The sequence below is a fragment of the Microtus ochrogaster genome, chromosome 2 (genome assembly GCF_000317375.1).
Source record: "Microtus ochrogaster isolate Prairie Vole_2 chromosome 2, MicOch1.0, whole genome shotgun sequence".
Lineage (NCBI taxonomy): Eukaryota > Metazoa > Chordata > Mammalia > Rodentia > Cricetidae > Microtus > Microtus ochrogaster.
This window is the reverse complement of record NC_022010.1, coordinates 24,292,476-24,299,446: the sequence shown is the minus strand read 5'-3', so window position 1 is coordinate 24,299,446 and position 6,971 is coordinate 24,292,476. Positions and strand designations below refer to the sequence as shown.

General features: G+C 45.1%; 1 pseudogene; it reads left to right on the top strand.

The window, feature by feature from the left end:
* The first annotated feature begins 1,680 nt into the window (after positions 1-1,680).
* On the top strand, positions 1,681-2,946 carry LOC101984418 (annotated as a pseudogene).
* The last annotated feature ends 4,025 nt before the right edge of the window (positions 2,947-6,971 follow it).

Genomic DNA, 6,971 nt, shown 5'->3' with positions numbered 1-6,971 from the left:
GAAATTTTCCACTGAATGGAATTAAATAGCGGGCTGTCTTCCTATTGTATAGGAATTTTTTTTTTTTTACTGAAATTTGCCTCTAGGATGTAGGAGAAAGGTTCACAAGATCCAGAAAACAAGCAATTCACAAGTCTTAGGTAGTTCCCCCAAATAACAAGCTTCTCAAGACTCCCCCCACCCCTGCAAACTCACTGATTCACCAAGATGGACTTTGGTATAATTGGTACTTTGATCTGTCATTAACTCCCTACTTGGTGGGTAGACAGTTGTTCATATCCTAGGAACAATCTGACCAAATTCTTCCTCACACACACCTTAAAGCCACTGATCCTCATTACAGAAAATCATAACTATAAATCTTTCTGATGACTTGCTTTCAATAGTAGATCTATGAATCACAGTTATTAGCAAGCATAGAATGCAATGCTGTGCCATTCTGTATTGTTGTTAAAACACATTGTCACGAATTAGGGACTGAACCCAACACAAAATCAATTACCCTATTACCCTTCCATTTGGAGGTAAGAAAAGTCAGACCTGACAGCCCAGTCCTGACATCTCAGGCACTTGGGATACTGAAGTAGGAGGATTGAAAGCGAAAAACCTGCCTGAGCTAAATACTGAGTTCAAAATCATCCTGAATAACTTAATGAGATTATATCGCTAATAAAAAGAGGGCTGGGGGATGTTTAAAGGGTAGAGCACGGGGCTAGAACCCCCCAAAGTCCCTTTGGCTGAGTAAGGTATGCACTTATGAGTTAAGGGGATGAGGCTGCAGACATCTCTGGGAGACACCATCGAACCTATTACATGTGCAAAGACATTGTCTCAAGGTACAGAATCTAAAATCAACTTGACTTTCTCTATAGACAGAGACGGGTTTAACCATAAATGTTTGATGTGCTTTTTATTGCCGGGTATTAAACCTTATGTATGTGGTGAACAGTTGCTAAATCTCCTCCTCCATGGACTGAGAACCTCTCGAATGCAGGAAGTGGCACTAACTGACATAATCTTGGTGCGTCCAGGCCTACCACATACTAAGTGTCCACTAATGACTCCTTAATGAGGTGATATCACTCTTTCTATATGGGGGGAAGTGGAGATGGTCAGGGAAATGGATAGAAAGCTCATAAAGAACACGAACCCATAATTTATCTTCCATGGCATAAATTGTTTCCCACTTTTGGCAACATTTTTGGTTTTTGGTGTTTGGTCATCACGTAGAGCATGTGATAAAATGGTTATCTCTGCTAAGGGGGGCAGAGCAAACTCAAGACCAGCATGGCCAACTTTGTAAAACTCTATCTCAACATCAACTCATAAGTAGAGAGATGAGGATGAGCTAGGTGGTAGAGCCTTTGCCTAGACAACATTACTGAAGGACTGGAGGGTAGAACCCCTCCTTAAAATTATTCAGTGGATGGTGAGGGACATTGCTTAGTAGAAGCTCACTTGCCTATAATTTACTAGGAAGAGGCTGGGAATGTGGCCCTGGGGTAAAACCTTTGTCTAGCATCCACCAGTCAGAGGATGGTGGTGTAACTCAGTTTTAGAGCGCTTGCTTGGCATTACCCAGAGAGAGCCTGGAAGCAATGTGTCTGCGGTAGAGCACTGGCCTAACACACATAAGCAAGTACTCTATCACCGTAGTCACATAGCCCAGCGGAACCTCCGATGTTCAACCTACAGACACTACCCAAGAGTGCCAAGCAGAAAGAGAGAGAACAAATGTGCTTGTAGAAAAAATCTCAGAAGCAATGTGGAGTGAGGCGGAAGTGGGACCTGATGTCACAGAAACCTTGAGACTCTTGGGTTGAATTTCGCAGTGACTGGGAGGTGAAAGAGGAGATGGACTTCCCGTGGCTGATAAGATGCGCTACTTGGAAGTGTCAGAGCCTCACATCGAGTGCTGTGGTGCACTGGAGTACTATAGCAAAACCTTTGACGGCATCACCACGCGGAGTGAGAAGCCTCTGCGGAGCATCAAGCACATCTTCCATACACCTTCACCACCACAGACGACCCTTCATTCGGAAGCTAGCAAAAATGCAGGGCAATGTGTTTGCCACAGATGCCATCCTGGCTACACTGCTGAGCTGCACCCGCTCTGTGTACTCTTGGGACGTTGTTGTTGTTCAGAGAGTTGGGTCTCAACTCTTTGACAAGAGGGACAACTCTGATTTCCACCTCCTGACTGTGAGTGAGACAGCCAATGAACCCCCTCAAGATGAAGGCAATTCCTTCAACTCACCTCGTAACCTGGCCATGGAAGCCACCTACATCAACCACAATGCCTGAGAATGGGGAGAGAAAGATACAGTTTCCCCAACCCAAACCCGTTTCTGGAGGAGGGCATGGATAAGAATGAGATCATCTCTGTGGCTTAGCTTTTACCGCAGGTGGAAACTTGGAGGTGACATCGATCTTTTTGTCCACTGTGAACATGATGGCATCATGACTGGTACCAATGGGGGAGTGTCCTTCATCAACATCAAAACACTCAACCAGTGGGACTCCAGGCACTGTAGTGGCGTTGACTGGAGGCAGAAGTTGGACTCTCAGTGCATAGCTGTCATCGCCACTGAGCTGAAGAACGATAGTTACAAGTTGACTCGCTGGACCTGCTGTGCTTTGCTGGCTGGATCTGAGTACTTGAAGCTCGGGTATGTGTCCAGGTACCAGGTAAAGGGCTCCTAACACCACGTCATCCTGGGCACCCAGCAGTTTAAGCCCAATGAGTTTGCCAGCCAGATCAACCTGAGCATAGAGAATGCCTGGGCCATCTTAAGCTGGGTCATGGACATCTGCGTGAAGCTGGAGGAGGGCAAGTGCCTCTTCCTCAAGGACCCCAACAGGCAGGTCATCTGGGTCTATAGCTTGCCTAATGGCACCTTCAGCTCTGAGGAGGATGAAGAGGATGAGGAAGAGGAAGAAACTTAAATGAGTCATCCTGGTGCCCATGTGTGTTCCACGCGGTTGGGCAGCTGGGCAGCAGGTTCCTGCTCTCTGTGGCAGATAGAATAAAGTTTAAGTCAAGTCTGTTTGGTTTCTTTCCTTCAAAACAAACAAATAAACAAAAACCCTCTCTGACCACAAAGCAACTGAGGGGAGGAAAGGGTTTATTTCTCCTTACAGGTTATAGTACATCACTGAGAGAAGTGAAAGCAGAAACTCAAGCATGGAGGAATACTGTTTGCTGGCTTTCTCACAGGTTCATGCTTACCCGTGTTTCTTAGGGAGTAGGGTACCACCTGGCCAGAGAATGATGCCACCCACTATTGGCTAGACCTTTTCCTATAAATTAATAACAAAGATGACCCCTAGAGGCATGCCTACAAGTCAATCTGATCTAGAGAGTTCTTCAACGACGCTTTCTTCTCAGGCGATTCTAGACTGTTTCAAGTTGACAAAGACTGCAAGAACAGATGGCACCTTCAAACTGTGAGCCAAACTAGCCCCACTCCCTTCTCGGGGTTGATTTTACCAGATATTTGCTCATAGAAATATGAAAAATAGCTAATATGCTCTCTCCCCTCTCTGTATCCCCATCCATCTAGATGTAACCAGTCCAATCAGGATCATGTGCAGCGTATTCCACATCAGTAACTTCGCAGTCTTCAGAAAGGAGGAGGATATGAGCCAAATGCTGCATCTGAAAGAATCCCAGAGCCTAGCAAGTCAGATGTCCTTATTTGCATGAGCCTTTAAAAAGCTCCCACTAACCCTTTCAACTCTCCTTGATCAGCCAACCTAGCAACAACATGATAGGGTCGATTAAAGTCTTGAAGTTTTGGATGATTCAGGATTTCTGCACTTCAAAAGCACTTTTGATGAGGGAGGCATTACGGGGAAGGGAGGTGGGCCCTAGGGAGAGATAAGAGTTTCTGTAGACTCTGCTCAAACACATCCTATTCAACCCCATTTTTGATGCAGCAACATCACTTGTCACTGAGGCTGGTGTCTAATTTTGGGACTCCAAGCAAAGTCTCTCGGAAGGTTGTGTGAGAAAATAAAAGGCATTTTCATTTGATGGTGTTATAGAGCCCTTTGCTTCTTTTCCTAAGATAAGTCCTGATGTCAGGGAGAAGGGCAAAGGGTTAGCTGCTGAGTAGCTTAAATGACAGAAACTCATTTTGTATGAGGTCTGGAGGTGGGAAGTTTAAGATGGACAGGTGAACGGTTGGTTTCACCTGAAGCTTCACTCCTTGACCTGTAGCTGGCTATGGTGTTCTAGGTCTACACACATCTTCTGAATGTGGCTGTTTCCTAAGCACGCTTTGGATAAAGATATATTTATGGAAGGGCGCTTAAAAGAAATCCCACACTAGCTCAGAATTGAGAAATAGATGGTTATTTATTTAGGGGTAAACTCACAAATCAGAATCCTCTGCTTGAATGGAGACCAGAATCCGACTCCAGCAACCGGAAAGAGGCCATATGCATGCTCTACATCGGCTTATATAGTATAAGAGACCACGCCCCCAGTGGGCGGGTAACCACTGGCTGTAAGACTTCCAAAGCACACATTGGGTACAGCCCACCTTGATGCCTCAATTTTAGCATAGTAATTCCTTAAAGACTGTGAAAGTATTTTCTCTAAATTGAAACATTCCGTCCTGGAGGGAAGCTCATTAAGACTTGGGAAGTAAATAAAACTTACAAAGCTCAGGAAGTGAAGAAAACTCACAAGGCTCAGGAAGTTTCCCAAATTTACAAGATTCATGAAACCCCACTCCAAGGCTATGCAATCAGTAACAATCACCTGGAAAGGGAGACTCTTTGAGCAGCCCAGCTCTCTGCAGGTCCTGTTAAGCATTTCGGTTGCCACAGTTTTTGTGAGCTATTACTTGTGTTGGGGTAAGGCTTTTCATAATGTGTCTGAGTTATCCATGCTCCCATAAGTGAGGGGTTCCTCACTCATACCGGTGCAAGTAACCCCAATAAACACAGTGGTTTATGAGTGTGTGTAACACTTTCATTGGCACATGTCTGAGGTAAGATGCTTTTTCCCATCTCCCCAAGAGAAGTCACAGAAGATCCTCTTCCAAATGCAATATGTTTTGAGGAACTGGGGTTAGGACTTCCATGTATAAATTTAAGGAATCCAATACAATTTGACCTGTACATACTTACACTTTCTATAAATAACAGGTATTTTTCCCTATTATTTTGAGTGGGACATGCAAGTTCACAGTATATTTATTAACTATCTCCAAGATTTGACTAACTCTGGGAAAGGTGATCAGTGCCAACAGCAAAACCCCAGATTCCAAACTATCAGAATAAAAAGACATGCTTGATATCATGGTACCCACAGTCAATATGTTCTACAAACCATTGATTAGCTCAAGGGGCTGGACTGAGATCTTTCCACTCAATAGATTCAGGCCTGGTGTCTAGAAACCATTAGACAGGCCATGTGATAGTTAATCGTCATTGCCAACTTGATTGACTTTAGAATCAACAAGCAGACACAGTTCTAGGATTTCCTTTGATAACTAAGGATGGAAGATTCACCCTGAATGTGGGCAGGGCCATCCTATGGATTGGGATGGCCCAGCCTGAATTGAAAAGAAAAGGTGAGCTGAGCACCAGCATCCATCTCTCTCTGTTTCCTGACTGCAGATGCAATGTGACCAGCTGCCTGCTGCTCCTGCCACTGTGCCTTCTCTTTCACAGTGCACAGCACGCTGGAACTGTGAGCCATAAAACCCCTCCTCCCTTAAACATTTTCTCATGAGCCATTTAGTCACAGCAATAAGAGAAATAACCAAGATATGCCTTTGGGAGCCGGTAGCAACATGGGCACTTAGACACTGTTTCTGTTTAAAAGTCTTGATTTCACACTTGGGTCCACAAGAGATCCAAGACCAGGAGGAAAGTCTGGCACTGTAATTGGCATGGCAGAAACGAAGATGCTCTAAAGAGTTGCTTGTGTCCCACAATCTATGATATCATTGAAACAATGAACCCCAAGAAACTGGACCCCATCCCTACCCCTGGAGAAATTATTCCTGGAGAAGAAAGAGTCTGAAACCTGACCTCAGCCCGAGGGGGAACTTGTCCCTTGAAAAGGGATTTTACACAGCTCTAACCGTTTGTCAGACTCCCTCGCAGGATAAGACTGGAGACCAGAAAATGATGAGGCAGTTGTGGGCAGGGTCACACTTAGATCCAGGAACCTTGACCCAGGACTGCTCCAGTGTGTATATCCTTGGCCATCTACCTCTGCTTGCATATTAACCACTCTGGGAGTATCTATCTAAAAACCAGTGAGATCTGATATACCTCCTCCCACTTCAAAGATGGAGGCATAGACATGAATCACTAAGACATCTTATCGTCAGTCTGACGTGTCTTCTTCAGGGACCCTCAAAGATGCCTGAAGTCCCCATCAGTCCCTGTGGATTGCAGGAACGCAGGCAGACCACCCCATGAAGAAATGGCATGCTAAGCAAGAGCCACTGTCCTAGGAAAGGAAGTTTGTCAAGTCAAACAACAAGACTGCTTTAGGTCATGTTGTGAAATCAGAGCAGAGACAATGACCAACCAGACCACAACTTGAACAAGACTGCTGAAGCGTGCAGGCCTTTTGTCTCTGCCCAAATTCTTCCTCTATTTAAACCCAAGCCTATGCCAGTGCCTGGAAGATGGACTTGGTCTCTGGTCTCCTTTCCCTGTTCCTCCTCCCAATCTACACACTGATCAAATCTCATTTCCCTGCTTCCTATTCTGAATTGTCTCCATAAATGGTGCCCTGAGGACAAGTGGCCAGTTCTACTCTGCTGGGCAAAAGCTAGGTGTGCTGACACATGCCTGTATTCCCAGCACTCAGAAGCCAATAGTTGGAGTATCATTAGTTCAAAGCCAGCCTGGGCTACTTAGAGAGAGTGTGTCTCAAAACAACATACCAACAGGGCTAGGAATGTGACTCAGTTAGAAAAAACAAGTGCTTGCCTAGCATG